The following is a 7,836-nucleotide window of genomic DNA, read 5'->3' as shown; positions in this document are numbered from 1 at the left end:
AGCCCATTACACACCATTTTGGCATCCCTATCACTCGCTCATTCATGCCCCCGTGTAGGCCTCATTAAATCTCGCCCAATCTGCATGCAGCTATGTTCCTTGGCCAATGCCTTCGACTCCAACGCTTGCCAAATCCGCATACAACTCCACTACCATCATCGCCCTTGACAATCCTCTACCCTGAATCCCCCCCTGAAAATCAAGCAATCCCTTTAACTCCTCCACGCCACAACATGGCTGGATGCCATCGCGAGACAATGATGGGGATATCGACCTCGATGCAGAGGTTGACAATTTATTTAATCGAAGAAATAATAACACTCAAGGTAGGTGCCCCTTGGAAAAACTGGAACTTTCCAAATATAATGGTAGGGGAGATCCAGCCCGATTCCTGTAGCATTTTGATGCCGCATGCCAAGCAGGTGGAGATCAATTCCATGAAACCAAGGTGGCTTGGTTTCCCATGGCCTTAACTGATGAAGTGTCTGAATGGTACCCAGAGCTTCTAGTGGAAGAGCGTGCCACATGGGACCTGCTTCAAACAGAATTTAAAAGACGCTTTCAAACGGAGAGGCTACAAGATGATCTCGCTCTCCAACTAAGCAAGATTGAACAAGGCCATCGAGAAGATGTATGCACGTACCTGGGTTGACCCATGCCCCGATGCAAAGTACCTCACGGCTTGGTTCATTCAAGGACTAAGAAAGAAAATCCGAAAGAATATGAAAAAGATTAGCAGCTATGAAACGTTCAATGCTACTCGTGCAGCAGCAGCCATTGACATTGAGGATGGCATGACCGACTCTAACACTAGCAATGATGATGGCAGATCTAGTGCATGAGATAAGCACTTGAAAAAGGGCAAATCAAAGTCCACTACCAAAACATCAAATGAAGATCTCCTAAAGGCCATGACCATTTGTGCTTTGTCAACCTAGTGAACATAAGAAAGACTACCCATTGTACTTTGCCAGTCGACAACTCAATGATGCAGAGATCAACTATACCACCATAGAAAGAGAAGCCCTAGCAATGGTGTATAGTGTAAAAAAATTTTGGCACTATCTACTGGCAAATGATTTTGTCTTCTACCATCAAGCATTGCTTTATCTTGTGAACCGTCCATGTACGATAGGAAGAATAACCAGATGGCTCCTCTTGCTTCAAGAATTCAACTTCAAAATAGTGGTCCGCAAAGGTGCCCAACACTACATTGCCGATCACATGCCTCATGTCAAGTCGGGAGAAGAAGCCACTGGAGTAGAAGACGACTTACCAGATGCCACACTATTTCAAATAGATGCTGTTCCAGAGTGGTGTGGAGATATCATTGGGTACTTAATGGCAGGAAGACCACCCCCTAAAATGAAAGCAGTAGATGCTAGAAAATTGATTCTAAAGGCTACACCCTATCATCTCATTGCAAGACAACTATACAAGATGGGCAAGGAACATATATTAAGAAGATGTGTAATGCCTCATGAGATCATGCTAATCCTGAGTGAAGTCCATGAAGGCATTGCAGAAGGACACTTCCAAGGGGAAGCCACAGCAAGAAAAGTTCTCCTCGCAGGCTACTGGTGGCCAACACTGTGGGCAGATGCCTATGAATATGTAAAAGGCTGTGATGTATGCCAATGGACTACGAAACCACAACACAAAGACTTCAATCCCCTAACAACAGTTGTTGCACAAAAACCATTTGAAAAATGGGGGATTGACTATGTGGGTCCCATACATCCAGCAGCAAAAGGAACATAGGCACGCTCCATCATTGTGGCCATTGATTACTTTACAAAATGGGCTGAAGCTAAAGTTGTCAGAAAGCAGATGCCAGAAGCCAGCAAGATTCCTATATGAAAATGTGATCACCCGATTTAGATGCCCCATTGAAATTGCGTCAGATAGAGGCACACATTTTGTTAATGAGGTAATCCAAGAACTCTTGTCTGGCTTTATGGTAATCCATAGAAAAAGCACACCCTACTACCCCCAAGGGAATGGACAGGCCGAATCCACCAACAAAATAATATGCATTATCCTCACCAAGGTAGTAGAACCACAGCGTTCTGATTGGGTAGAGAAACTGAATGCAGCCTTATGGGCATATAGAACCACACTCAAGGTCAGTACAAGGAACACACCTTTTCAATTGGTGTATGGCCTTGAAGTTGTGGTCCCACTAGAATTTGTAATACCAAGCCTATGCATAGCAATACAGGAACGCATGGGAGACCGTGAATCCTTGAAAGAAAGGCTCTATCAATTGGAGAGGCATACAGAGACAAGACTAGTCGCCTACCATGCCATGACAATAGAAAAACGTAGAAGAAAGGCATGGTTTGATAGAAATCTTAAAGCTAAAGACATCAAGGAAGGCAATAGCCCTGTTATACAATGCCAAAGTACACAAGGGGAAACTAAAGTATCTAGGTCAAGGACCCTACTGAGTACAAAAGATGAATCCCATCGGAGCTATGCTGCTAGAAACATTGGATGGAGTCCAATTCAACACAATAATAAATGGGAGCCGACTGAAGCGCTACTACTTCAACACGCAACCATCCCTGACAAAACGAAGATTTGGGAAACCAAGTCTTCCTTAGTTAGGATTAGATTGTATCACGAGCACTCACTTGCATATGTACGTCTTCACACATATAGGAAGCATCAATCGATTTTAACCTAGGGCTTAGAAGTGATGCCTGAGTTCTAGCTACCCTATGAAAATCCCAGCAACAAAAAAAGCATATAGTTAGTCCCTACCTAGCTACTAGGTCATGTGCACTCACACGCTTTCACTTAGACACATAGATGATTGCATGAATAATTGTACCACACACACTTTCATTCCACACTCTCAAAGCATGTATAAAAATAAAATCTCCCACACACACACAGAAAGGTCATACCTGCATGCCAACCAATCTAATGATCAATGGTAAACCACATGCACATGGATGCATGTTCAGAAAAGATGCCGCCACTAAAGAGGATGCATAGAAAGAGCCCACCGCCTCAACCATGAGACCCCCTCCAGAGTTCACAGCCATCTACATCCTCTCAACCACGATGACCACAGACATTTGTGGTCCAGAGCGATAGCTTCGAAGAGGATTCAATGCATGACCAAGAAGAACAAATGCCACCCCAGTCACCACTGGCCTACACAACCATTGATGAGGCCCAGTCACTGGAACTTGTTTGGCCACCCACATCAGCTTATGGCCTTTCCCAGGAAGCAGCATCTTACTTAGAGCAAAGGGGTCTAGGGAGTTTTCATGAGAGCCTAAAAACCTTGGAGGATAGTCCTACAATGACCACATACATTAGGGACTTTCTCCATTCTTACCACTCCAACAATGCAAATGTTGTTAAGTACAGTACAATCACTATACACCAAAGCCCATTAAACATTATCCTCGATAGTACAGTCATTCAAAGGGCTTTCTCACTACCAACACACGGTGCCAAATACCCTACACGGCTTGCCAATGCAAAGTTTCTCGAAGTACAGTCTCTCCTTACCAAGGGCACACTGTTCCATAAGGACGGCATATTGCTTCGCACAATCCTTAACCATCACCTCAAGGAAGCAGCACAATTCCTATCCACAATCCTGGGGGTTAAGTGCGGCAAGAATCGATCCCTCCCACTCCACACATTTGTTTTGCTGAGTAGGAAGCTAAAACAAGACTGGGTCCAGCACTTAGTCATCTTCTTTACAAAGAAACTAGATGGTTCATCAGACCAAAAATGTAAAATTCCACACTTATTGGCTATAATCATAAAAAAAGGGCTATAAGAAAGAGAAATGACTCTGCCTTAGTCACCAAAACCAATTGAGGAGTTGGACATACCCTTCTCACTAGTATGGGAGCCATCACCAACTTCTCCTACTATCACATTGATAAGTGCAGATGCCTTAGAAGAAATACCTATTCTGGAAGTTGGGATTGAGTAATTGCCCCATGAGATGCTACAACTCGATGCACAACTGCAACCAATATATCTCCAACAACAACAGCAGTAGCAACCAGAGCCTGAGGCAAAGATCGGCACCAAAACCTGAGGAAAGATCAGCACCAGAGCCTGAGGCTATAGAACCGCCCATCAACGCCATGCCAATCGATGAGCCACAAGGGGAGCTAGTGCCAGATCAACAATATGACTATTGTAAACAAGGGACTGAAATACCATTGGAACAACGTCCCCCAAGTACTATAGAATCATCGGGATGGCTACATGGGCACCACTTATATTAGTAGTATCGCCAGTCCTCATCATCGTTTGTCATTCTCCAACATCAAGCTAGCCAAATGATCCAAATGTCAGAACTATTCAATAGCTTGACCAAAGAAGAATATGCAAGAGAATTGGACAGACAGACTGTAACAAAAATTGAAGATCAATTCCAGGCAATTGCCATAGAGGTCAAGGCACTTTGGGCACATATAGATGAGAAGGAGGTAGAAGAAGTGCGCATGAACCACACTCTCCAAGCTTAAGAGAAGGCAGTGAGGGATGTGACCTCCAACCTCCACCAAAGTCAAACACAGCTGACAGCAACAATACAAGCAATGACAATCCTATAGACCTACTATAAATCCTTGACATCCGCACATGCTCATAGCAAATGGAGGTAGTGGCACAAGCTCGACTCACTCTAATTTACAAAGAAGAAGAGCTCCAGGATTGCAAAGACAAGCTTGAAGACATGAAACAATCTTTGGCAGTACGAGCCTTCGGCATTGACGAGCTTACAAGGGAATGAAGAATCTTAAAGGACCAACTTACTATTGCTCAAGAGGCTAGCACTTCACAAGCACAAGTCTTGGACCAATGGTCCAATACCACTGAAGACAATCCTCAATAGGCAAAGGTCACCTTGCAAATGAAAAAGCTTAAGGAGGCATATACAACCATCTACTAGCAATACAAAGAAAAAATTAATGAGATGCACTCCCAAAAGATAATCATCTCCAAGCTTGAACTCCAATTGCCAATGCACACCAATGAGGCATTGGAAGACAACACCAATGAAGCCCCACTACAATGCACAATGGTGGTGTACCAAGAGCTTGTGGCTGCTCTACAAGTGGAAGATCACCTCAACGCACGTGTGCTTATCCAATGGAAGCAACTCCAAATCAGGATCATATCTGCTCATCCAACAATCAAATGGGAACGTTCCATAGGGACCAAAACCCTATGCATAATTTGCCAAGACTTGTCCGAAGATGAGAAAAATATCTTCTGCCTTTCTACACATGCTGGCTTTATAGCACTCAGGACGGATGCTTTCATTGCATATGTATGCCTCATGGGTAGTCCTCCCCTCAGGGTTATTGCAAGTTTGTTACCATTGCTACAAAGGCCATCACTATTATTTGCATGGCACGACATAAGCGACATCCCACCCATGCAGCTGATGATCCCATCGCACTAGCAAAAAGAAGTGTCAAAAGATGACAAGGCCTATCTCACATCCAACTTCCCATATCTAACCACTCTTTCTACCAACTTCATAACCTCACTTACCCTTGCTGCTACCACCCTCTTAACCTTCCCTGAGCTCCATCCTAACATCTATTCCCTCCATCATCTCTTTGTTCATGCCTCTCACCATTTTCAACTAACCCAACAGTCACAAACTGCCCCTCACACCTAGCTTCTTCCCCTCCCTTGCTAATCCTACCCTTGAGGATTACTAAGCTACTCAAACCATTTGCCCAGTTCTTCCCCCCTCCCCTCTGCTCCCCCTTCCGCCAACTAACACTCTTCCATATTTCTCCCCCACGTCCCCAAATTCTCTCCCTGTCCCATCATCACCTCCGACACTACTTGTGCTTCCATCAATAGAAAATGACAGTATTTGATTATGAATATCAGGATCCAGATAATCCAATTCGTACTCCCATGCCAAGTTCCAATGATGGGTATGATTTTGATGAGATACCACTTCCCAATAACCCCATCAAGGAATTTTGGAGCAAATATCCTGATATGAAAACTCGAGGTGGATGGCGTTAAATATCAATGCTCAACTCTCGTGTAACTACGCGGGAACCAGCTAACTCTACTTGTAAGCCCCCCATATGAGGAGAAGGCATTTGAGTAGCTCGGTTATCCGGTAGGTCCTGGTTTGGACACCAGATGGGGGCCATGTGTGGCCTGATGGCTGGACGGAGTTGGCACACTGCCTACTAGGCTACATGCAAGTGTGGGAAGGCATCCCATGACTGACCGCACTGAGGGTAGACAGAGCATTTCCCAAGGTAGCCCACTCTCAGGTTGCGGGGCTCATTTGGAGCCCCAGATAATCCCGGATGGCTGTGGGCCAAACGGTGAAAGTAGGTCAGTTGCTCTATTTTACACCACGATTCTATCGTGTGGTCGGTGGCCTATTTCAAGACCGACCCCCAATTGACCGTTTTGGGCGGACTGGGTTGGTCACTAAATTGGGTCTAATCGACTACGACTAGTGGCTATATAAGAGCAAGCCCGTGAAGCCCATTTCATCACTGGCTACAGCAACCCTGATTCCTTAGCATCCAGCCTCTGTCCTCTACTGTTTCTAAATCGCCATCGAAGCTTCTCTCATAGGAGCGCACGGCTGGGAGGCAGCGACATCTATTGTATCAGTTCTACAATAATCAAATTTTTTATTCTCCATACTATCTATTTTCTCTCTTGCGTACGAGATCCTGTTATCTGTTGAGCACAGACATTGTATTGTTTTCTTACATGGTATCAGAGCCTAGACTCTAGCAAGAAGATTTGGTAGTGTGTTTCTGTTTGCGAGCAGATTGTGAGAGATGGCCCAGCCCGCAAGACTGTGAATCCCACCGTTCGGTGAAAGCAGAAAGTTGGACGGCTCTAACTATCCACTCTGGAAGTTCAAGATCAAGACCATCCTAAGCACATACGAGCTTTGGGACACTGCTACTGGGGTGGACATGAGGCCAGTTCTGAGATCGGATCTAGCTAATGCATGACAATAGATAGTACCAACTGCGGATGAGATTCTCGTGTGGACAAGAAGAAATGCAGATGCACTGTGTTCTATTATCTGCAGTGTAAGTGATTCCGTCATTGCGTTAATTCAACATGTCACCACAGCAGAGGAGGCATGGACAGTCTTACGAGACTATGAATCAGACGTGGATTCAGAATCTGGAGACTCAACTCATGAACAAGAAATTGTCTGAGTCTGAAGCGGCAGAGAAGTTCATCACCAAGGTGAAGAATTTGCGCAATCAGATGACTGCGATTGGCATCACCATCACCAGCGAGAATCTAGCACGAAAGTGCATATGGATTCTCCCACTAAAGTATGACAGTCTTGTTACAGCGTTGAATACGCAGAACAAAAATCCACCCCTCAACTTTGAGGATTTCAGTGCGATGCTTCTGGACGAGGAGATGCATCAAAAGACAAGGACTGGAGAAGATTCGGCTTTCTACGCTGGATCAAAGAAAGATAAGGGTACGGGCTCTGGTAACCCATCTTCTTCTGATGATAAAAAGAGAAAGAAGAAGATCAAGTGCTTCTATTGCAACAAGGCAGGGCACAAGCAGAATGAGTGACAGAAGAAGATTGGAGATGAGAAGAACGGGGTAAAGAAAGAGTCCAGCAACAGGCGCAGGCAGTACCAGTAGAGCTGTTTATAGCAATTCAGGAGATTTGCATGGAAGCAGTTCATGTACCTGCGGATGAACCTTGGATCATTGACAGTGGTGCATCACGCCACATGACCAGTCGGAACGATTGGTATACCTCTCTACAGCCGGTAGGGAATGACATCCTAGTAGCAGTCAGCAATGATGCAAAAT

This window comes from Dipteris shenzhenensis, chromosome 27, assembly GCF_047967505.1.
Source record: "Dipteris shenzhenensis isolate YYH24624 ecotype China chromosome 27, Dip_SZ_1.0, whole genome shotgun sequence".
In the NCBI taxonomy this organism is placed as follows: domain Eukaryota; kingdom Viridiplantae; phylum Streptophyta; class Polypodiopsida; order Gleicheniales; family Dipteridaceae; genus Dipteris; species Dipteris shenzhenensis.
Note: the sequence above shows the minus strand (reverse complement) of the source record.